This window comes from Heptranchias perlo, chromosome 20 (assembly GCF_035084215.1).
Source record: "Heptranchias perlo isolate sHepPer1 chromosome 20, sHepPer1.hap1, whole genome shotgun sequence".
Classification (NCBI taxonomy): domain Eukaryota; kingdom Metazoa; phylum Chordata; class Chondrichthyes; order Hexanchiformes; family Hexanchidae; genus Heptranchias; species Heptranchias perlo.
The window spans coordinates 12,587,682-12,612,712 of NC_090344.1; the positions used below are offsets into that span (position 1 = coordinate 12,587,682).

The window sequence follows — 25,031 nt, forward strand, 5'->3', positions numbered from 1 at the left end:
CTTGCCAGTCTTTCACGTTTTGTTTAATGCCCAAATAAATAAATTGGAGCTGATTGACCGCATTTACGCCGTGCTGGGGTTGTTCTCCTGAGAGCAGAGAAGGTTCAGAGGAGATTTGATAGAAGTGTTCAAAGTCATGAAGGGTTCAGATAAAGTTAATAAAGAGAAGCTGTTCCCGTTGGCGGAAGTGTCAAGAACCAGAGGACACAGATTTGAGGTGATTGCAAAAGAACCAAAGGCGACATGAGGAAAATCTTATTTACGCAGCGAATGGTTATGATCTGGAATGCGCTGCCTGAAAAGGTGATGGAAGCAGATCCAATCGTGGCTTTCATAAAGGAATTTGATAAATACTTGAAGGGGAAAACGCAGGGCCACGGGGAAAGGGACGGGGAATGGGACCAATGGGATTGTTCTTACAAAAGGCAGGTAAGGAATTGATGGGTCGAATGGCCTCCTTCTGCGGTGTGTTCATTCTATGATCAATGTTATTTTACATACAGTGAATGGACCATCCCTGAAAGACTGGCCCGCGTTAAAACAGAGCGACACTGAAACGTGGTGAAAATGCAACAACCCCAACGTAATTCGAACACGCATCTTTGGGATTTGGAATCAGACGCGCTACCGTTGCGCCACGAGGTTCACAACGAAAGCTTGGAGCCGGATCCATAAGAGGGAAATCAGTACCGGCCGCCGCAGGGACTCACAGAGGCGGAAGCAGTCGCAGCAACAGCGCAGGAGCCCCGCTCTCTCATCCAGCCGCTGCCCGGTCCCGGCCTGAGCCCTGTCTGGGAGCCGCCTGCCGGTCTCTTTTACTGAACGGGACCGATCCAGTTTCAGCTCACACACAGGCTCAGGAATCCAACTCCTGAAAGATTCACTTATTTAAACCTTGTTTCGATTCAGTGAATTGGGATTTAATTCAATCCTCATCTGCCCTCCCCTCTGTCAGTTCAGGTATTTATTTAAACCGATACTTGGAGCTCTGTTTTACAGGGTGCCGGCTGTTTAAGCAAATCTCAGTCCCACTATTCCCATTATTAACACTTTTTGCTGCTCACCTCTGCTTAACACAAAGTGCCCAGGAATTAGGGAATTTCTCCTGGGGACTGGGGATCGGACTCGGATTCGGCTCAACCCTCAAATCCACAAAGTTATTTTCACTGCTGCTGCACAGGATTAAAGGAAGGGACCGATCCAGAAGATGTTTAAAATTATTACTGACAAATCAGGATAAAAGGCAAAGGACACGGTCTGCTTCTCTGCCTGTCTGTCTGTTTGTCCATCTGGCAGTCTACCTCTATATCCGTCTGAATGCGTCTCTGCCTTATTCTCAGGCTTTTTGATTGCTGGCTGCAGGCCTCCCTCCCCGACTGAATTACCAAGTACCGGACCGTGTGTCAGAATGAATGACTTTGACTTACCGTCTTCCTTTTTATGAACCTGAATGGCCACATTTCTGAGTTCATATCTTCGCTCTGTGTCACAATCCTGTCTCTGTCTCTCAGGATGACAATACACACACAACATTAACACACCGACTTTGACTGAACGCAACTTTACTCTGCTGCAGTGTGTACCATCTACAAGATGCACTGCACCAACTCGCCAAGGCTTCTTCGACAGCACCTCCAAAGCCTGCGACCTCCAACACCAAAAGGACAAGGGCTGCAGGCGCATGGAAACAACACCACATGCACGTTCCGCTCCAAGTCACACAACATCCCGACTTGGAATGGTGTCATTCGTCATTCCTTCATCGTCGCTGGGTCAAAATCCTGGAACTCCCAATCTAACAGCACTGTGGGAGAACATTCATCACACCGACTGCAGCGGTTCAAGGAGGCGTCTCACCACCACATTCTCAAGGGCAATTATGGATGGGCAATTAATGCTGGCCTTGCCAGCGACGCCTAAATCCCATGAATTAACATCTTAGTTCCTTCTGGAGTTGAATGATTTTGAAATTTTGAAGATTTTGTCCTGTGTAACTTGTGAAGTTTTGATCATTGAGATGCTTGTGAAGGAAAGCGGAAGAGGATTGGCGGCGTTTAGTGTGGGACAGAAGTGATGTTGTCTAACGGAGAAGCGACACAGTGCTATGAACTGAGCAAAGGTTTCGCTAGTTTAGCGGTCGTCACGTTCGCCTCACATGCGAAAAGTCCCCGATTAGATCCCAGGCGGAAAATTTATTTGGGAAGTTCCTCCTGATGACCCTCCAGGGCTGAGCTTCATCTGTGAAAATGCGCCGCCAATTGTTTGTTCCTGTTAAATTTAACAACGGCTCTATCACAGTCCTGGTGTCATAAACACTGAACATTTTTAACCAGACTCTTAAAATACTGTCCGGGAAATGAAAACGGATGAAAGTTCATCTCATGCAAAGCACAAAGTTTCGCTGTCACTCGTTAACCATGTTAATATTTCCATCGGTCTGCAGCAGAAAGTTATCGGTTCATTAATGACCATTACAATTATTCATCTTTCAAAGAGAATCTTCGGTTTCGTATATTAAATTGGTAATGTTCATAATTGTTTTGTTAAAATTATTTCCTTGACAGAGAATCGAACCCGCAGCACAAAAGTGAAACCATTACATCGTGAACACCAGCTGCCAGCCAGCAGATCAGTAAAAAAATCAGTCGACGCAAAGATTTCTGGAGTTGGACCCCTGAATTTCTCCGCTCCTGGACAGTTCCAAACTTCTCTCCATTGATAAAATACTCTGATCTATCTTCGTTTCTCAGTGGATTATATCACACTTCCCCACATTGAACTCCATCTGTCACAGTTTGGCCCTCTCATTCAATCATCAATGGCCCTTTGGTACTTTCTGCTCCAATCTACACTATTTACCGTGTCACCTATCTTGCTGGTTTAATGGTGAAAACTGCCCTCCGCTTCACTGTAAGTACAAAGAGCCAACTTTGTTGATGCCGTGTAGTGTTATAAAACGGCAGGTTGGACCTGCTCGTTTCATCTCATCTCATTTTCTGGTAACGGGAATATTACTGAAATGGAGCCTGGTCAAATAACAGCTCAAGAAACCAATCGTCTCTACCACTGGGGACTGAGCCTACAACCATACAGGCATTTATGGGGCAAGTTGAGTCTGATGCTCAGAAATAATACCGCGCAGATCTTCACTCGTGCAAGCTGCACTCCTTTTATTTTAGAAAAGTAAACCGATGGTAGACAGCTGCTGTATTGGTCACTGCAACCTCAAGCTTCAGCGCGGTGAACTGATGGTTTAGTATGAAGCACATGGTGTCTCTGTGGTGTAATCGGTCAGCGCGTTCGACTTTTAATTGAAAGGTTGGTGGTTTAAGCCCGCCCAGGATAACTTTTACCTCAGGATTCATTGCCTCACAGCGCCAGTTTTCTAATGTGTGTTTTGTCTGCAAGAAAATACAGGGTAAAAATTGCCAGTGGAGCACAGCTGTTATTCCACCATTGAACCTGCGGTCCGATAGCAGGCACATGAAAAATATTTAAATATCCGCGATTGGCTATACAGAACTCAGAATTCTTCTTCACAGACAAGGTCCGAAGCGAGGACTCAATGGTTGCCGCAGAGCTGGTTCATTCAGATATGGATATTTGTGCAGTGAACGAGACCAGACTGCTACCGTGTTTCCACAATGAATGTCACTCCTTTATTTCGGAAAAGCAAAATACTTTGTACATTCCGACCGGTTTCAGCTGGTTTGTGAGAGGTCATTAAAGGATTCTGCAACGCTGTCTCGGCGAAAAACAACAGTTCAAAACCGCATTTCAGATGGACAACAAACCCATCAGTTTTCTGCTGTTCCCCAGCTCCCGGAGAGGCTGCGACAGCAGGATTTATGGAGGACCGGAGAGAGTGAAACTTTATTTGGGCTTTAGTGGGAAATCCAGTGAACGTGAATAAGAGCTCCAGGATTTGAACCATTGAAACTCCCTGAGCGAGAATCAGATCCAAAGACCAACTGGCAACGGAGCCGTGCAGCCAATGTAAAATTTCGCTGCCACGCAGCCGATCAACCATCCTTTCAGAATAGACTGTCCATCCAATCTCGTTTTCTTGTACAAAATATGATGTACAGCGAGATCAGATTCAACACTAATTATTTCGAGTTAACAATATCAGCCTCTTTTCACCAAATTCGTTTTGAATGTACGATTTGCATTATCCTGAAACAATTTCCAGAATGAATTGCTCTGAAGCGACATAAATGTGGAGATATTGGCTACGAATTCATCAGCTGGGTTGTAACTTTACTTTTCCGACCATCTCAGCCTGCTTGTCTTGCAGGTTAGATCAACCTTGGACATTCAAGGAAGCCTGAGAATTCTATCAGAGAGACAAGAGACAGAGTCAGTGACAGATACAAAGATGCAAGGAAAGAAACGAAGAGTTTCAATGCCAGGTTCAGCAAACTAGCAGAATTTAAGATGCTGATTGGGAGATATTCCTTCTCGTGTCTTGAAATCTTGAAAGAGAACTTTGGGCGCCCGCCACGGTGGAATGTCTCTCCTGCTTTGAAAAGGGTAATTGCGTCAATTGGATCTAGTTTATACATTTGGACATTGAACAGATCGTTAAACAGTGACACACCGAGTACAATTCAAACCGGTGCAAGAAAACCCCAGTGGGTTATGAGTCGAACGCTTCAAACACTGGGCCATCGCAGCTGCACACAGCAGTTCTTGCACAGCTGTAGGTCAGACTGCGTTGGGTTATCACAGTACCTCCGCCAGACTGCATATGCTTTCAAAAAGGATTCCAAATGGACACATGCAACAAATGGCCATGCGAGGATTGGTGGTAGTGGCGTTGAATTCTTGCCTGCTTATCATGCGACTCGAGCTTGATACCTGGCCAATGCAGGATCGTTTTACATTCTGCACCAATGAGGAACACGGGAACAGGAGTCGGCCATTTCGCCCAACGAGCCTGTTTCGCTGTTCAGTCCACAAAAAGCAGGACAATTTGAATCCGGTCAATTGCCGCACCATCAGTCTGCTCTCAATCATCAGCAAAGTGATGGAAGATGTCGTCGACGGTGCTATCAAGCGGCACGAACCCACCAATAACGTATTAATCGATGCTCAGTTTGTGTTCCACCAGGACAAATCGGCTCCAGATCTCATGACAGCCTTGGTCCAAACATGGACTCAAAAGCTGAATTCCCGAGGTGAGGTGAGAGTGACGGCCCTTGACATCAAGGCAGCATTTGACCGAGTGTGACATCAAGAAGCCCTCGTAAAATTGAAGTCAATGGGAATCAGGGAGAAAACTCCCCAGTGGCTGGAGTTATAACGAGCACGAACGGAGATGGGAGTGGTTGTTGGAGGCCATTCATCTCAGCCCCAGGACATTGCTGGAGGAGTTCCTCAGGGCAGTGTCCTTGGCCCAATCATCTTCAGCTGCTTCGTCAATGATCTTCGCTCAATAATAAGGTCAGAAATGGGGGTGTTCGCTAATGATTGCACAGTGTTCAGTTCCATTCGCAACCCCTCAGATAATGAAGCAGTCCGTGCCCACATGCTGCAAGCCCTGGACAACATCCAGGCTTGGGCTGATAAGTGGCAAGTAACATTCGCGCCAGACAAGTGCCAGGCAAGAGACTTTCTAACCACCTCCTCTTGACATTCATTGGCATTACCATCAAAGAATCCCTCACATCAACATCCTGGGGGTCACAATTGATCAGAAACTTAACTGGACCAGCCACATAAATACTGTGGCTCCAAGAGCAGGTCAGAGGCTGGGTATTCTGTGGCGAGTGACTCACTTCCTGACTCCCCAAAGCCTTTCCACCATCTATAAGGCACAAGTCAGGAGTGTGATGGAATACTCTCCACTTGTCTGGATGGGTGCAGCTGCAACAACACTCAAGGAGCTCGACACCATCCAGGACAAAGCAGCCCAATTGATTGGCACCCCATCTACCAACGTAAACATTCACTCCCTTCATCAACGGCGCACCGCGGCAGCAGTGTGCACCATCCACAGGATGCTCTGCAGCATCTAGCCAAGGCTTCTTCGACAGCACCTACCAAACCCACGATCTTTACCACCAAGAAGGAAAAGGTCACCAAGCACATGGGAACAACACCGCCTGCACGTTCCTCTCCAAGTCACACAACATCCCGACTTGGAAATATATCGGCCGTTCCTTCATCGTCGCTGGGTATCAATCCTGGAACTCCAAACCGAACAGCACTGTGGGGGAATCTTCACCACACGGACTGCAGCGATTGAAGAAAACGGCTCACCACCACCTTCTCAAGGGCAATTAGGGATGGGCAATAAATGCTGGCCTTATCACCGGCAGCTTGTGGTAGATTCTTACCTTATTTTCCATTTCATGTACATGCCTACTTGCACTTGTTGCTGTAACAGTAGTTCGAACAGAAAATGCTATTTTGTGCGAGCAGCTTGTCTGGCCCGAAAATGACCCGAATTACAAAGGGGCAAGTGAGAAAGGCCGCGTTTGTCTGCTTGTTCACAGCAAAGAATGTTCAGCGTTACCTTGTGATCGAGTGTTTAGCATTGGGCGCTTTCATCGCCACGGCAACAGTTCGATTGGTGTCTGTCTCAACATCTGCCCATCATACACTCTACCAAAAGTATACTGTACTCAAATTGCTGATTTTTCCACTTTGACGGCGAAGAGACTTTAGTGGACATTAGTTCTGAATTCATCAGCTGGGTTGCACCTTTGCTTCTCCTACCGTCTCCGTCTTCCTATCTTTACACTTCTCTGCAGCTTCGATCACCCTTGGCCGTTTAATGAAGCCTGAGAAGTCCATGAGGGGAAAACACAGAGAGTCAAGAGACAGATTAAAGTATAGAAACAAATGTCAAGTTCGGCGAACGAGCAAGAATTTCACACGGAACTCAGGAGGGATTCCTTCAAATATCTTGCAAGAGACCATTGGGCTCTCGAATTAAACACGTCTGCTGAAATACCTCTTTGAAGGAGAGAAATGCGGTTGGTTACATCTGGTTCATATTTATTTGAGCTTTAAACAACATTAAGAAACGGGACCTCGCTCAGAATCAATCGTCAAATATTCCAAAGCGCGAATCATACCCCTAAACCAAAAAGCCACCGGTAACACATCACCGGTAATGAACCACGACAGCCACTGCATAATCCGGTGCCACCGGCAGCCGATCGGCCACCCTTTCAGACCTCTTCTATCCATCCAATCACGTTTTCTATTCCGATATAGAAATGCCGAGTTGCACACTAACTATTTCCTCCGTTCTCTTTCGCAAACATATCACTGAACAAAATTTCACAAGTCACCCAGGGAAAATAATTCAGTTCAAAATCATTAGCTTCTGAAGGACCTGCGAGCACAGACTGATCAAACCTGCGTTCAGTCTTGAAGCTTGTGGGTGTGTTGTCATCCTAAGGGACAGAGACAGTCCTGCGACACAGAGTGAAAGCAGGAACTCAGAAATGTGGCCATTTAAGGCCAAAAATGGTCAGACAGTCAGTCACAGTCATTGATTCTGACACACGGCCCGGTAGTTGTTCAGTCAGCGGGGGAGCGAGGCCTGCAGCCAGCAAACAAAAAGCCTGAAAATAAGGCAGAGACCCAATGAGACGGATAAATAGACAGACAGACATCTGACTCAACCTTGGGGTGATATCATTTTCACAGTTGCTCGGGGTCCTGCCCACAGGTTTTATAGCGGGGCAGTGTTTTAAGGATGGGCTGTTCATTGTTAGTAAAATAATATTGATCAGAATTTAATTTGTTACATTAAAGTGCTCTTTGTTTGTTAATTTTGATGTACATCCTCGACAGTATATACAGAAACAAGTAACAATGTTTAAGGGATGTGGTTCACTCAATATTTGTGGAAAAACCCTGTCGCCGAGTGTAAAAAAAAACACAAATTTTCCAACACCTTGGTTGGACCACAAAGCGAACATATCTGCTCAGTTGGTTCGAGCGCGGTGCGAATAACGACAAGGTCGCGGGTTCGATCCCCGTCCAGGCCATAAGGTTCCGTTTACAATATTTTGGTGACTTTGAAAGGTTTGGCAGACTTCAGAAACAAGCGAATCCACACAAAATATCAGAAGGTTATTTTTTTAGAGTAACATCCATTAATATGTTTACTCATCAATCTTTTTGAGGTCCAAAGTGGACGGCCTCACACTTGCTTACGTTGAAATCCATTTGCCGCAGTTTTTCCCATTCACTTAATCTAGTAATATCTCTCTGTAATCTCATTCTTCCATCGACCCTGCTTATAATTCTCTCTATCCTTGTGTCATCTGCAAACTTGGATATGTGGTTCTCGATCCCGTCATCTAATATCAATGAGACCGCCGAAATTGGGGTAAATTCACATTCAGCTTCAATCTCCACATCATCTTGAGACATTTTATTTACTCCGTGTGTGTTGCGCCTTGGAAACTTCTGCACTTTGTCCTCTGGAGCTCAAATCTCATTCAATTCGAACAACTGCAAAGATGTCAGAATCCAATTGGTGACTTTTCACTAAAAAGCAGTGAGACAACAGGGCTCGTCCGGGATTTGAACCCGGGACCTCTCGCATATTCCATTAGAAAAACGCCCAAAGCGAGAATCATACCCCTAGACCAACGAGCCGCTTGCTAAAAATCCCCGCAGCCGGTCTAAAATTTCACCATAGTCTTCAGCCGATCGGCTATCCTTTCCAACCGCTTCTGTCCACCCAATCTCGTTTTCTATTCCTATTTGCAGCAATATCAAGTTGTACACTACCTATTTCCAGTCACCAATATTAGCCTCTCTTTACTAATTTCGTTTACAATGTACGACTTGTTTCTTCAAATAATACTTTTCAGAATTAGTTAATCTGAAGCTACATTGGCATCTGTCTCGGCATCGTCAGAGTACACAAGCTACCATAAGTATATTTTACTCACATTGCTGTTTCGTTTCACTGTGAGGGCGAAGAGACAAAAATGTGGAGACATTAGCTACGAATTTATCAGCTGGGTTGCACCTTTACTTTTCCGACCGTCTCAGTCTTTTTTTACTTTACCTTTCCCTGCTGGTGTTGCAGGTTCGATCAGCCTTTACCGTTCCAGGAAGCCTGAGAAGTCCATCAGGGGACAACATCGAGACAAGAGACAAGGAGAGATCGGGAGATTCATCTAAATAAAGTCGCTTATAAATGGGTGGTTCTGCAAAACAGCAGAATTTTAGTTGCAGATTGGGCATGATTCTTTCTTGTGTATTTGAATTTTGCAAGAGTACATTGGGCACCCAATTAAAAGCGCCGGCCACGCTCGAGTATCTCTCATGCACTGAGAGAGATAAATGAAGTGAGTTAGATCCAGTTCATTCATTTGAGCATTGAACGGATCTTTAAACAATAATTCAGCGAGCAGAAATCAAACCTGCGAAGGAAAACACCATTTGATCTTGAATTTAACGCTTCAACCACTCGGCGATCGCAGCGGCACATGGCAGTACTTGCATGGCTGTAGATGCCACTTTAAACTGCCAGTTGCTTCAAACGATGCCCGATAGACCGGCGTTGTCTTGTAGCTTTCCCAGGAGCTTCATTTGATTCGGTGGGTCAAGTTTGGGAAATTGAATGATTTTCAGCGGCAGCTTGTGGTAGTATATTACCTCATTTTCATTACCGGTAATGAACCACTGCAGCCACTGCAGAATTCGGTGACACCCACAGCCGATCGGCCATCCTTTCAGACCTCTTCTATCCATCCAATCACGTTTTCTATTCCGATGTAGAGAAATGTCGAGTTGCACACTAACTATTTCCTCCGTTCTCTTTCGCAAACATATCACTGAACAAAACTTCACAAGTCACTCAGGAAAAATAATTCAGTTCAAAATCATTCGCTTCCGAAGGACCTGCGAGGACAGACTGACCAAACCTGCATTCAGTCGTGAAGCTTGTGGGTGTGTTGTGATCCGAAGGGACAGAGACAGGCCTGCGACACAGAGCGATTTGGAACTCAGAAATGTGGCCATAAATGGGCAGACAGTCAGTCACAGTCATTGATTCTGACACACGGCCCGGTCGTTGTTCAGTCAGTCGGGGAGCGAGGCCTGCAGCCAGCAAACAAAAAGCCTGGCCTGAGAATAAGGCAGAGACCCAATCAGACGGATAGACAGACAGACATCTGACTCAACGTCAAAACGCAGCGTGATCGAATCACGTTGCGGTGATATCATTTTCACAGTAGCTCAGGGTCCTGCCCACAGGTTTTATAGCGGGGCAGTGTTTTATGGATGGGCTGTTCATTGTTGGTAAAATAATATTGATCGGAATTTAATTTGTTACATTAAAGTGCTCTTTGTTTGTTAATTTTGATCTACATCCTCGACAGTATATACAGAAACAATAACAATGTTTAAGGGATGTGATTTATTCAATATTCGTTGTAAAACCCCGTCAGATGGTGTAAAAATAAACACAAAGTACCCAACACGCGGGTAAGCCCATAAAGCTACGATGTGTACATGGCCGGTTAGCTCACTTGGTTAGAGCGTGGTGCTAATAACGCCCAGGTCGCGGGTTCGATCCCCGTCCCGGCCATAAGGTCCCCTTTGCAATATTTTGGTAACTTTTAAAATTTTGGCAGACTTGAGAAACAAGCGAATCCATACAAAATGTCATGTGGTCAATTTTTTGGAGTAACATCCATTAATATGTTTTCTGATCTATCTTTTTAAGGTCCAAAGTGGACGGCCTCAAACTTGCTTACGTTGAAATCCATTTGCCGCAGTTTTGCCCATTCACTTAATCTAGTGATATCTCTCTGTAATCTCATTCTTCCATCCAAACTGCTTATAATTCTGTCTATCTTTGTGTCATCTGCAAATTGGATATGTGGTTCTCGATCCCGTCATCTAATATCAATGAGACCGCCTAAATTGGGGTAAATTCACATTCAGCTTCAATCTCCACATCATCTTGAGACATTTTATTTACTCCGTGTGTGTTGCGCCTTGGAAACTTCTGCACTTTGTCCTCTGGAGCTCAAATACAATTCAATTCAAACAACTGCAAAGATGTCAGAATCCAATTGGTGACTTTTCACTAAAAAGCAGTAAGATAACAGGACTCGTCCGGGATTTGAACCCGGGACCTCTCGCATATTCCATTAGAAAAACGCCCTAAGCGAGAATCATACCCCTAGACCAACGAGCCGCTTGCTAGAAAGCCCTGCAGCCGGTCTAAAATTTCACCATAGTCTTCAGCCGATCGGCTATCCTTTCCAACCGCTTCTGTCCACCCAATCTCGTTTTCTATTCCTATTTGCAGCAATATCAAGTTGTACACTACCTATTTCCAGTCACCAATATTAGCCTCTCTTTACTAAATTCGTTTACAATGTACGACTTGTTTCTTCAAATAATACTTTTCAGAATTAGTTAATCTGAAGCTACATTGGCATCTGTCTCGGCATCGTCAGAGTATGCAAGCTACCATAAGTATATTTTACTCACATTGCTGTTTCCTTTCACTGTGAGGGCGAAGAGACAAAAATGTGGAGACATTAGCTACGAATTTATCAGCTGGGTTGCACCTTTACTTTTCCGACCGTCTCAATCTTTTTTTTCCTTCACCTTTCCCTGCTGGTGTTGCAGGTTAGATCAGCCTTCACCGTTCCAGGAAGCCTGAGAAGTCCATCAGGGGACAACATCGAGACAAGAGACAAGGAGAGATAGAGAGATTCATGTAAATAAAGTCGCTTATAAATGGGTGGTTCTGCAAAGTAGCAGAATTTTAGTTGCAGATTGGGCAAGATTCTTTCTTGTGTATTTGAATTTTGCAAGAGTACATTGGGCACCCAATTAAAAGCGCCGGCCACGCTCGAGTATCTCTCATGCTCTGAGAGAGATAAATGAAGTGAGTTAGATCCAGTTCATTCATTTGAGCATTGAACGGATCTTGAAACAATAATTCAGCGAGCAGAAATCAAACCTGCGAAGGAAAACTCCATTTGATGTTGAATTTAACGCTTCAACCACTCGGCGATCGCAGCGGCACGTGGCAGTACTTGCATGGTTGTAGATGCCACTTTAAACTGCCAGTTGCTTCAAACGATGCCCGATAGACCGGCGTTGTCTTGTAGCTTTCCCAGGAGCTTCATTTGATTCGGTGGGTCAAGTTTGGGAAATAGAATGGTTTTCACCGGCAGCTTGTGGTAGTATATTACCTCATTTTCATTACCGGTAATGAACCACTGCAGCCACTGCAGAATTCGGTGCCACCCACAGCCGATCGGCCATCCTTTCAGACCTCTTCTATCCATCCAATCACGTTTTCTATTCCGATGTAGAGAAATGTCGAGTTGCACACTAACTATTTCCTCCGTTCTCTTTCGCAAACATATCACTGAACAAAGCTTCACAAGTCACTCAGGAAAAATAATTCAGATCAAACTCATTAGCTTCCGAAGGACCTGCGAGGACAGACTGACCAAACCTGCGTTCAGTCGTGAAGCTTGTGGGTGTGTTGTGATCCTAAGGGACAGAGACAGGCCTGCGACACAGAGCGATGGCAGGAACTCAGAAATGTGGCCATAAATGGGCAGACAGTCAGTCACAGTCATTGATTCTGACACTCGGCCCGGTAGTTGTTCAGTCAGTCGGGGAGCGAGGCCTGCAGACAGCAAACAAAAAGCCTGGCCTGAGAATAAGGCAGAGACCCAATCAGACGGATAAACAGACAGACAGATAGACAGACAGACATCTCACACAACGTCAAAACGCAGCGTGATCGAATCACGTTGTGGTGATATCATTTTCACAGTAGCTCAGGGTCCTGCCCACAGGTTTTATAGCGGGGCAGTGTTTTATGGATGGGCTGTTCATTGTTGGTGAAATAATATTGATCGGAATTTAATTTGTTACATTAAAGTGCTCTTTGTTTGTTAATTTTGATCTACATCCTCGACAGTATACACAGAAACAAGTAACAATGTTTAAGGGATGTGATTTATTCAATATTCGTTGTAAAACCCTGTCAGATGGTGTAAAAATAAACACAAACTACCCAACACGCGGGTAAGCCCATAAAGCTAAAATGTATACATGGCCGGTTAGCTCAGTTGGTTAGAGCGTGGTGCTAATAACGCCAAGGTCGCGGGTTCGATCCCCGTACGGGCCATAAGGTTCCTATTGCAATATTTTGGTAACTTTTAATAGTTTGGCAGACTTGAGAAACAAACGAATCCACACAAAATGTCATAAGGTTAATTTTTTGGAGTAACATCCATTAATATGTTTTCTGATCTATCTTTTTGAGGTCCAAAGTGGACGGCCTCAAACTTGCTTACGTTGAAATCCATTTGCCGCAGTTTTGCCCATTCACTTAATCTCGTGATATCTCTCTGTAATCTCATTCTTCCATCCACACTGCTTATAATTCTGTCCATATTTGTGTCATCGGCAAACTTGGATATGTGGTTCTCGATCCCGTCATCTAATATCAATGAGACCGCCTAAATTGGGGTAAATTCACATTCAGCTTCAATCTCCACATCATCTTGAGACATTTTATTTACTCCGTGTGTGTTGCGCCTTGGAAACTTCTGCACTTTGTCCTCTGGAGCTCAAATCTCATTCAATTCGAACAACTGCAAAGATGTCAGAATCCAATTGGTGACTTTTCACGAAAAAGTAGTGAGATAACAGGGCTCGTCCGGGATTTGAACCCGGGACCTCTCGCATATTCCATTAGAAAAACGCCCTAAGCGAGAATCATACCCCTAGACCAACGAGCCGCTTGCTAGAAAGCCCTGCAGCCGGTCTAAAATTTCACCATAGTCTTCAGCCGATCGGCTATCCTTTCCAACCGCTTCTGTCCACCCAATCTCGTTTTCTATTCCTATTTGCAGCAATATCAAGTTGTACACTACCTATTTCCAGTCACCAATATTAGCCTCTCTTCACTAAATTCGTTTACAATGTACGACTTGTTTCTTCAAATAATACTTTTCAGAATTAGTTAATCTGAAGCTGCATTGGCATCTGTCTCGGCATCGTCAGAGTATACAAGCTACCATAAGTATATTTTACTCACATTGCTGTTTTCTTTCACTATGAGGGCGAAGAGACAAAAATGTGGAGACATTAGCTACGAATTTATCAGCTGGGTTGCACCTTTACTTTTCCGACCGTCTCAGTCTTTTTTTACTTTACCTTTCCCTGCTGGTGTTGCAGGTTAGATCAGCCTTTCCCGTTCCAGGAAGCCTGAGAAGTCCATCGGGGGACAACATAGAGACAAGGAGAGATAGAGAGATTCATGTAAATAAAGTCGCTTATAAATGGGTGGTTCTGCAAAGTAGCAGAATTTTAGTTGCAGATTGGGCAAGATTCTTTCTTGTGTATTTGAATTTTGCAAGAGTACATTGGGCACCCAATTGAAAGCGCCGGCCACGCTCGAGTAGCTCTCATGCTCTGAGAGAGATAAATGAAGTGAATTAGATCGAGTTCATTCATTTGAGCATTGAACGGATCTTTAAACAATAATTCAGCGAGCAGAAATCAAACCTGCGAAGGAAAACTCCATTTGATCTTGAATTTAACGCATCAACCACTCGGCGATCGCAGCGGCACATGGCAGTACTTGCATGGCTGCAGATGCTACTTTACACTGCCAGTTGCTTCAAACGATGCCCGCTGGACCGGCGTTGTCTTGTAGCTTTCCCAGGAGCTTCATTTGATTCGGTCGGTCAAGTTTGGGAAATTGAATGATTTTCAGCGGCAGCTTGTGGTAGTATATTACCTCATTTTCATTACCGGTAATGAACCACTGCAGCCACTGCAGAATTCGGTGCCACCCACAGCCGATCGGCCATCCTTTCAGACCTCTTCTATCCATCCAAACACGTTTTCTATTCCGATGTAGAGAAATGTCGAATTGCACACTAACTATTTCCTTCGTTCTCTTTCGCAAACATATCACTGAACAAAACTTCACAAGTCACTCAGGAAAAAATAATTCAGTTCAAAATCATTCGCTTCCGATGGACCTGCGAGGACAGACTGACCAAACCTGCGTTCAGTCGTGAAGCTTGTGGGTGTGTTGTGATCCTAAGGGACAGAGACAGGCCTGCGACACAGAGCGAAGGCAGGAACTCAGAAATGTGGCCATAAATGGGCAGACAGTCAGTCACAGTCATTGATTCGGTCGTTGTTCAGTCAGTCGGGGAGCGAGGCCTGCAGCCAGCAAACAAAAAGCCTGGCCTGAGAATAAGGCCGAGACCCAATCAGACGGATAAACGGACAGACAGATAGACAGACAGACATCTGACTCAACGTCAAAACGCAGCGTGATCGAATCACGTTGCGGTGATATCATTTTCACAGTCGCTCAGGGTCCTTCCCACAGGTTTGATAGCGGGGCAGTGTTTTATGGATGGGCTGTTGATTGTTCGTAAAATAATATTGATCGGAATTTAATTTGTTACATTAAAGTGCTCTTTGTTTGTTAATTTTGATCTACATCCTCGACAGTATATACAGAAACAAGTAACAATGTTTAAGGGATGTGGTTTATTCAATGTTCGTTGTAAAACCCTGTCAGCTGGTGTAAAAATAAACACAAACTACCCAGCACGCGGGTAAGCCCATAATGCTAAGCTGTATACATGGCCGGTTAGCTCAGTTGGTTAGAGCGTGGTGCTAATAATGCCAAGGTCGCGGGTTCGATACCCGTACGGGCCGTAAGGTTCCTATTGCAATATTTTGGTAACTTTTAAAAGTTTGGCAGACTTGAGAAACAAGCGAATCCACACAAAATGTCATGAGGTAAATTTTTTGGAGTAACATCCATTAATATGTTTTCTGATCTATCTTTTTGAGCTCCAAAGTGGACGGCCTCAAACTTGCTTACGTTGAAATCCATTTGCCGCAGTTTTGCCCATTCACTTAATCTAGTAATATCTCTCTGTGATCTCATTCTTCCATCTGCACTGCTTATAATTCTGTCTATCTTTGTGTCATCTCTCTCTATGTTGGCGGAATCCATAATGAGGGGTTTTAATCTTGAAATTGGAGACAGACCAATCAGGCAAGAAATCAGGAATTACTTTAGCAAACAAAATACGGCCGAAAGCTGGAACTCTCTCGGCCAAAATGATGTGGATTGTGGCTCAATTCAAATTTTCAAGACTGATATTGATAGATCATTTCTCGGTTTGGGTTCCAAGGGATTTGTGTCCAAGGCGGGGAAGGAGAGTTGAGTTGCAGATCACATCATGATCGAATTGAATGGCACAGCAGGAAGAGGGGCTGAATGGCCCTCTCCTGTTCCGATGTTCCTTTTCAGCTCAGCGTGGTGCTGAATGACGTGCAAAAGACATCAGACTGACTCCAGAATGAAAATCAGGTGCACAGAAGGAGAAACCCTGATATTGCAGAACGAACTGAACCCCTGCAGCAAAGCCAACAGCTGTCTTTCTACAACAATAGAATGGGAAAAATTTTAGCAACCAGCCCGGCTCGCTCAGTCGGTAGAGCATGAGACTCTTAATCTCAGGGTCGTGGGTTCGAGCCCCACGTTGGGCGATTTGTGTTCTATTTTTCACAATGGGTAATAAAATTTTCAAATTGCAACCTCTTTTCTCGAGTTCATGAAATCCAGTTAAAAAACAGACACAACACTGAGCTGTGTGAAATGAAACCTTGAGCGTTGCCAAATATCCAGTCCCTCCAGATTCTACCTTCTCATTCCCTCCAGATGGGACACGGCAGATTATCGGTTCAATCGGCTTCATTTATTGCTGTTATCAAAAATGTTGAATGTTCGAAATTGTAATATTTAGAAGATGATATCTCTGGATCCATTCGCCTCTCTGATACCTCCTGAGCCCCCCTTACCCTCTTTGATTCTCGCTGAGCTCCTTAACTTCTCTGATACACTCTGTCTCTGACATCAGAGAGTCCATGATCATCTTTGAACCTTGTCAGCGTTCTTTACCTTCTCTCATACCCACTGAGTGCCCCTTGCACAGATCTGCCCTGAGCCCCCTTACACTCTCTCAGACTCGGCAGTCCTTCCCCTCTCTCAGTTCTTCATGTACTCTCCGATGCCCTCTGACAGTCCCTTCCCTTCTCTGAGCCCCCTGACACTTTCTGATGACATCTGACTATCCCTTCCCCGCTCTGAGATCCCCTTACACTCTCTGATACCCTCTGACAGTCCCTTCCCCTCTCTGAGATCCCCTTGCCCCGATGGATCGCCACTAAGAAGCCATTAGGCTCCCTGATACATTCTCAGAAACCATTACCCTCCCTGATATCCAAGTGCGATGTAATTTTACAGGTGGATCGACCGGTCTGTGTTAAGGATGAGATCCAGAATTTGTTCGGTCGCTGCTACTTCGGACTCTCGGAATCTGAGAGCTCTATCGGCGATCGGTACCGATCTGCTACTATAAACTGGGTGTGGGTTTATGAGCGCGCTGTTGCTTTATAAACCGAATGAGTTTATATATGAGAGCGATGTTTATATGTGAACTGTGGGTGTAAAAATATGAGTGCGATGTTTATATATGAACTGTGGATGAGTATATATGAATGCGATGTTTATATGTGAACTGTGAGTGAGTATAAATGAGCCACAGCAATGTGGTTGATTCTTAATTGCCCTCTGAAAAGGCCTAGCAAGCCACTCAGTTGTAAAATCTCGCTAATAAAAGTCATAATAAGAATAAAACCGGACGGACCACCCGGCATCGGACCACTGGGCACCGGGCACGACAAAGGCAAACCAAGCCCAGTCGACCCTGCAAAGTCCTCCTCACTAACATCTGGGGACTTGTGCCAAAATTGGGAGAGCTGTCCCACTGACTCGTCAAGCAACAGCCTGACATAGCCATACTTACAGAATCATATCTTTCAGCCAACGTCCAAGATTCTTCCATCACCATCCCTGTGCATGTCCTGTCCCACCGGGAGGACAGACCGACCAGAGGTGGCGGTGCAGTGATATCCAGTCAGGAGGGAGTGGCCCTGGGAGTCCTCAACATTGACTCTGGACCCCATGAAATCTCATGGCATCAGGTCAAACAAGTGCAAGAAAAGCTCCTGCAGATTACCACCAACCGCCCTCCCTCAGCTGATGTATCAATCCTCCTCCATGTTGAACATCACTTGGGGGAAGCACTGAGGGTAGCAAGGGCACAGGATGTACTCTAGATGGAGGACTTCAATGTCCATCACCAAGAGTGGCTCGGTCGTATCACTGCTGACTGAGCTGGCCGAGGCCCGAAGGACATAGCTGCCAGACTGGAACTGCGGCAGATGGTGAGAGAACCAACACGAGGGAAAAAGTTACTTGACCTCGTCGTCACCAATCTACCTGTCGCAAATGCATCTGTCCATGACAGTATTGGTAGGAGTGACCACCGCACCGTCCTCGTGGAGACGAAGTCCCGTCTTCGCACTGAGGATACCATCCAACGTGTTGTGTGGCACTATCAGCGTGCTAAATGGGATAGATTCAGAACAGGGCTAGCAGCTCAAAACTGGGCATCCATGAGGTGTTGCGGGCCATCAACAGCAGCAGAATCGTATTCCAGCATAATCTGTAATATCTTGGCCCGGCATATTCCTCACTCTACCATTAATAAACAAGCCAGGGGATCAACCCTGGTTCAATGTGGAGTGCATAAGAGCATGCCAGGAACAGCACCAGGCGTACCTAAAAATTAGGTTCCAACCTAGTGAAGCTACAATTCAGGACTACATGCATGCTAAACAGCGGAAGCAACATGCCATAGACAGAGCTAAGCGAATCCACAACCAACGGATCATATTAAAGCTCTGCTGTCCTGCCACATCCAGTCGTGAATGGTGGTGGACAATTAAACAACTAACGGGAGGAGGAGGCTGTGTAAACATCCCCAACCTCAATGATGGCAGAATCCAGCACGTAAGTGCAAAAGACAAGGCTGAAGCGTTTGCAACCATCTTCAGGAAGAAGTGCCGAGTGGATGATCCATCTCAGCTTCCTCCCGATATCTCCACCATCACAGAAGCCAGTCTTCAGCCAATTCGAATCACTCCACGTGATATCAAGAAACGGCTGAGTGCACTGGATACAGCAAAGGCTATGGGCCCCGACAACATCCCGGCTGAAGTGTTGATGACTTGTGCTCCAGAACGAGCTGCGCCTCCATCCAAACTGTTCCAGTACAGCTACAACACTGGCATCTACCCGACAACGAGGAAAATTGCCCAGGTATGTGCTGTCCACAAAAAGCAGGACAAATCCAATCCGGCCAATTACCGCCCCATCAGTCTACGATCAATCATCAGCAAAGTGATGGAAGGTGTCGTCGACAGTGCTATCAAGCGGCACTTACTCACCAATAACCTGCTCACCGATGCTCTGTTTGGGGTGAGCCAGGACCACTCAGCTCCAGACCTCATTACAGCCTTGGTGCAAACATGGACTAAAGAGCTGAATTCCAGAGGTGAGGTGAGAGTGACTGTCCTCGACATCAAGGCAGCATTTGACCGAGTGTGGCACCAAGGAGCTCCAGTAAAATTGAAGTCAATGAGAATCAGTGGGTAAACTCTCCAGTGGCTGGTGTCATACTTAGCAAAAAGGAAGATTGTAGTGGTTGTTGGAGGCCAAACATCTCAGCCCCAGGACATTGCTGCAGGAGTTCCTCAGGGCAGTGTCCTCGGCCCAACCATCTTCAGCTGCTTCATCAATGACCTCCCCTCCATCATAAGCTCAGAAATGGGGATGTTCACTGATGATTGCAAAGTGTTCAGTTCCATTCGTAACCCCTCAAATAACGAAGCAGTCCGAGCCGGCATGCAGCAAGACCTGGACAACACCCAGGCTTGGGCTCATCAGTGGCAAGTAACATTGGCGCCAGACAAGGGCCAGGCAATGACCATCTCCGACAAGCGACAGTCCAACCACCTTCCCTTGACATTCAACGGCATTACCATCGCCGAATCCCCCACCATCAACATCCTGGGGCTCACCATTGACCAGAAACTTAACTGGACCATCCATATAAATACTGTGGCTGCAAGAGCAGGTCAGAGGCTAGATATTCTGCGGCGAGTGACTCAACTCCTGACCCCCCAAAGCCTTTCTCCCATCTGCAAGTCACAAGTCAGGAGTGTGATGGAATACTCTCCACTCGCCTGGATGAGTGCAGCTCAACAACACATAAGAAGCTCGACACCATCCAGGACAAAGCAGCCAGCTTGATTGGCACCCCATCCACCACCCTAAACATTCACTCCCTTCACCACCGGCGCACAGTGGCTGCAGTGTTTACCATCCACAGGATGCAGTGCAGCAACTCGCCAAGGCTTCTTCGACAGCACCTCCCAAACCCGCGACCTCTACCACCTAGAAGGACAAGGGCAGCAGGCACATGGGAACAAGACCACCTGCACGTTCCCCGCCAAGTCACACACCATCCCGACTTGGAAATATATCGCCGTTCCTTCATCGTCGCTGGTTCAAAATCCTGGAACTCCCTTCCTAACAGCACTGTGGGAGAAGCTTCTCCGCACGGACTGCAGCAGTTCTGGAAGGCCAATTCGGGATGGGCAATAAATGCTGGCCTCGCCAGCGACGCCCACATCGCATGCACGAATAAAAAAAATGCGATTTTAATATATAAGCTGTGGGTGACTATCAATGAATGCGCTATTTATATATGAGCTGTGGGTGAGTGTATATGAATGCAATGTTTATATATGAACTGTGGGTGTTTATATATGCGTGCGATGTTTTTCTATGAAATGTGGGTATGTATATATGAGAGCGATGTTGATATCTGGACTGTGGGTATGTATTTGTGGGTGCGATGTTTATATATGAACTGTCGTTGTATATATAGGTGTGCGATGTTTAAATATGAACTGTGGGTGAGTGTATTTGAGTGAGATGTTTATATACGAACAGTGGATGTGTATATATGAGTGCAGTATTGACATATGAACTGTGGGTGTGCATATATGAGTGCGATGTTTATATATGAACTGTGGGTGTGTATATATGAGTGTGATGTTTATATATGAACTGTGGGTGTGTATATATGAGTGCAATGTTGATATATGAACTGTGGGTGTGTATATATGAGTGCGATGTTGATATATGAACTGTGGATGTATATATATGAGTGCGATGTTTATATATGAACTGTTGTTGTGTGTATGTGAGTGCGATGTTTATATCTTGAACAGTTGATGTGTATATATGAGTGCTGTGTTTATCTATGGACTGTGGTTGGGTATATATAAGTGTGATGTTTATATATGAAGTGCGGTAATGAACAGTGAGGCGTCGCTGGGGTGATATTTTCTTGCAAGATAATGGCGAAAAGTTGCGTTTGCTTTGGTGTCCCAATAGCTCAGTCGCGGTTGCATTAGACTGAAAACTTAAAGGTCTTTGGTGTCATCCAGTGTTTGGCTGTTTTTGGTTATTTAGTTTCTTCTTCTTTGGGTCGATTCTCGCATTTATTTGCAGTGAAATTTTATCCCCGCCACTGAAGGATTGGGGATGGAACAGAGAGACATCAACGATGGGAAATATTTATATCGTCTGCATTTGGTTTTTATTTCTCTGTTACATTCTGCCTTTTCCTCTTGGTTTTTCCTCTCTCGGTGCCGGGTGACCATTTGATTTGATGCATTTGTTCTAAACTGATCCTTTTTCCACATCTCGGGGCGGTCAGACCCGCTCTGTCTTTCTGTTGTTGCTGATGATCATTAATGGGAACAGGCCGCGAGTTAAACGTTTCTCTGCAAACCGGAGAAAGAAAAAGAAAAAGAAAGACTTGTTTCTCCGGCCCAGGGGTAAAGTTACAATGGATGTTATTCAATAAAATTGTCCCGTGAATTTGTCTGTGGATCTGATTGTAAAGCTTGGATTTTAAAATTACGAATACCCAAAACAAAGCCACTTATCAACCCATACAGGAATCAAACCCGCGATCACGACATTGTAGCATGTTTTACTCTAGCAAGCTGCACAACCAGTCTCCTAAAATGCAGTCTGAAAAGCGTTTCACATGCAAAACAAATCATTATTAAACTTGTGACTGTCACTCGGTAACCACGTTAGCGTCTCTTTCAGTCTGCAACAGAATGTTATAGGTTGGTTAATGGTGTTTACAGAAATATTCCTCTTTTCGTCGAGTTTATTTGGTTTCATGTAATTAATTATATAGGTGTGAACGCCGAATAATAACCACGAGCCCACCAGGCACCTGTACGGACAGTTCACCATATCCGGTTACTTTGATCATCTGCCCGACTCTGCTAGATAAACAATAGGATGAACAGCCCTTGTCTGTGAAAAGGTGTCCTCTCCCCTTGATCAAACTAATGTTTGCAATTGATGAACTGGAGCGAATTGCGCTCGAAGCAGATCTGGAAAATGCGCAATGCAGCCGCACAGGAATTCCAAATCCACTGTACGTGGAGGAAAAGGAGTGACAGAAACAGAAGGAGATGCCACGTGAAAGATTTGGACCCGGACCTGCTGCATGAGACTTTAAATGTTGTCAGCCTTTAACTGTAGCTCACAGTGTGAGAACAGTCATTGTTATCATTTGCCTTTTATGTATCTTCTTGTACTGCATCTCTTCAATATCCCCGGGTTGTTACAGCACTGCTTTCTTCAAATTAAATCCCATTGTGAAAACATACACGATTTCAAACCAAAGCGAGGTGTGTGAGATTGGAAGGAGAGTGTGAGTGGGGATCATGGGCCCGTGCGTGCGTGTATTTTGGAAATGGGAACAGAGACATCCGCTGCTTGTTGGAGTATTTCACCTCACTTTTCCATTTCACGCTCAGGCCTACCCGCACTCGGTACTGTCATGGCCTGAACAAGTCTTTCGTGTTCTCACAGAAAATGCCACTCTGTGCGAGCAGTTTGTCCGGACTGGGCTGCAATGAGGTAGGACACTGGGAGTATTCAATTAATGAAATCAGTACTTCAAACAGAAAACATTCTTCACTCACTCATCCTGATACATTAGGGTCTCTATACTTGAATTATTGTTCCATTCATTGGAACTTGGGAACATGAGTAGGCCATTCAGCCCCTCGAGCGTCCAGGTTAATACATCCTTCCTGAGGTGGGTGCCCGGAACTGAATGCAATCCTCCAGATGGGGTCTCACCAGAGCTCTGTGCAGCTGTAACATAAGATCCACCCCTTGTTTTCCAGCCCTCTTGAGATAAACGGGGAGAGTCAGAGCTCAAGAGAGAAAGCGAGAGTGAGCAAATGGGAGAGAGAGAGAGGACTATGCATTGCACAAACCGTCCCTGTGTCGATTTCTCAGGAGCGCTATGAATCCCCACTGAGCTTTTCAACCACTTACTGCACCGCAGCAAAAGTTCCAAAACAGCATATGGGTAACGTGAAATAACCGAATCGACAGCCGATTTGTGGTGCCATGGGTAGCACGTGGGGCTTCTTCAAATCACTGCAAAGGTTGTGTGTCCGAATCTCACCATCGTTGAATTTTAGTTCAGGGTTCGGTGATTTCGGCGCTGGGAAGTGAAATTTTGCAGCAAAACCGCAACAGGATCATTAATGCTCGTCAAGGAAGGGAAATAACCCCCTCCACTTCATCTTATACAAGTGGCTCCAGTCCCACCCCAATTTATAATGCTTAATCCTCTCTGAGCTGGATTGGCGAAACACTCTCAAGAAGGAGGCTCATCATCTGCTCACCGCAACAGTCAATGTGCTGGACTTCCGGCTCTGTCAGACTGCATGTTCCTTCAGTCAGGTTTCCAACTGGACACATGCATCCTGCTGCTTTTCGAGCATTGGTGCTTGAGGGGTAGAATTCTTGCTTGCAGTAATTCTATTCCTGTAAAAGTAGCTCCTGAAGATCGCAAGATGGAAAGTATCGTGGCTGAGCGGTCTAACTCGCTAGTTTAAAGCTCAAGCTAAATCCCATAATTTGTAGATGGATCAAAATCATAGTTTGCGGCTCCAATACCGCAGCCTCCCTCCTGTAAACTAATAACACTAAATATCTCATCTGATATTGCAACAAGAGGAACCACGTGGCGATACAAATAATTGATGCATTTTGGAACACTCAATTATACGTTCAGCTCCGTTCGAAATGTTCACAAGGAAAAGGATTCGTTGCTCTCGGTGAGACTCGACTAACAACCTCGCCATTTCCCGACCTTGTCCGGTCATATCAGGACCGCGCACTGACTGATTGCGCCGCTGGAGCCCGGTCACTTTGATCACCTGTCCAACTCTGCTGCAAAGAATCTTAAGGTGAGAGGCCCTTACCTGTGGAAACGTGTCCTGTCCCCCTGATGAAAATAATATCTGCACTTTCACTTTCAGCTTCTTTCACATCCTCTGCTCCATCGCACGACAATCGGGTTTTCTGTGAACAGATCAAAATAAACTTTGGCAGAAATTCTAACAGCAGTGGGATTCAAACCCACGCCTCCATAGAAATTAAATTTAACACCTTAGACCGCGAGGCCGCGCTACCATAATGTCACAGTAATGTTTAAAGTGCTGTTTCAGGCTCAAATAAATGAATTGAAGCTAATTGACCGCATTTACCCGATGCTGGGGTTGTTCTCTTTCGAACAGAGAGCGTTAAGAGGTGATTTGATCGAAGTGTTCAAAATCATGAAGGGTTTGGATAAAGTAAATAAAGAGAAACTGTTCCCATTGGCGGAAGGGTCAAGGACCAGAAGACACAGATTTAAGGTGATTGGCAAAAGAACCAAAGGCGACATAAGGAAACACTTCTTTACCCAGCGAGTAGTTATAATCTAGAATGCACTGATTGAAAGGATAGTGGAAACAGATCCAATCGTGGCTTTCAATAAGGAATTGGATAAATAGGGCTAACGGGAAGGAGCGGGGGAATGGGACTATCTTGATTGCTTTAACAACGAGCCGGCACGAGCTCGATGGGCCGAATGGCCTCCTTCTCTGCTGTAACCATGATTCTCTGATTCTATGTATTCTCTTTATTTTATTTGCATGCATTTCTCTACCTCTCCCTG

At 45.3% G+C, this 25,031-nt stretch overlaps 7 non-coding genes across 7 annotated transcripts; 4 read left to right on the forward strand and 3 right to left on the reverse strand.

Annotated features, from left to right (window-relative positions):
* Positions 1-8,535: 8,535 nt before the first annotated feature.
* On the reverse strand, positions 8,536-8,625 carry trnap-ugg (transfer RNA proline (anticodon UGG)). The gene is given in 2 exon segments: positions 8,536-8,571; positions 8,590-8,625. It is a non-coding gene; the product is annotated as a tRNA-Pro (tRNA).
* A 1,871-nt stretch (positions 8,626-10,496) lies between these two features.
* trnai-aau (transfer RNA isoleucine (anticodon AAU)) lies at positions 10,497-10,570 on the forward strand. The gene has a single exon. It is a non-coding gene; the product is annotated as a tRNA-Ile (tRNA).
* A 525-nt stretch (positions 10,571-11,095) lies between these two features.
* Positions 11,096-11,185, reverse strand: trnap-agg (transfer RNA proline (anticodon AGG)). Its single transcript is given in 2 exon segments — positions 11,096-11,131; positions 11,150-11,185. It is a non-coding gene; the product is annotated as a tRNA-Pro (tRNA).
* Positions 11,186-13,076: 1,891 nt separating this feature from the next.
* On the forward strand, positions 13,077-13,150 carry trnai-aau (transfer RNA isoleucine (anticodon AAU)). Its single transcript has one exon. It is a non-coding gene; the product is annotated as a tRNA-Ile (tRNA).
* A 526-nt stretch (positions 13,151-13,676) lies between these two features.
* trnap-agg (transfer RNA proline (anticodon AGG)) lies at positions 13,677-13,766 on the reverse strand. Its single transcript is given in 2 exon segments — positions 13,677-13,712; positions 13,731-13,766. It is a non-coding gene; the product is annotated as a tRNA-Pro (tRNA).
* Positions 13,767-15,637: 1,871 nt separating this feature from the next.
* On the forward strand, positions 15,638-15,711 carry trnai-aau (transfer RNA isoleucine (anticodon AAU)). Its single transcript has one exon. It is a non-coding gene; the product is annotated as a tRNA-Ile (tRNA).
* A 770-nt stretch (positions 15,712-16,481) lies between these two features.
* trnak-cuu (transfer RNA lysine (anticodon CUU)) lies at positions 16,482-16,554 on the forward strand. Its single transcript has one exon. It is a non-coding gene; the product is annotated as a tRNA-Lys (tRNA).
* The last annotated feature ends 8,477 nt before the right edge of the window (positions 16,555-25,031 follow it).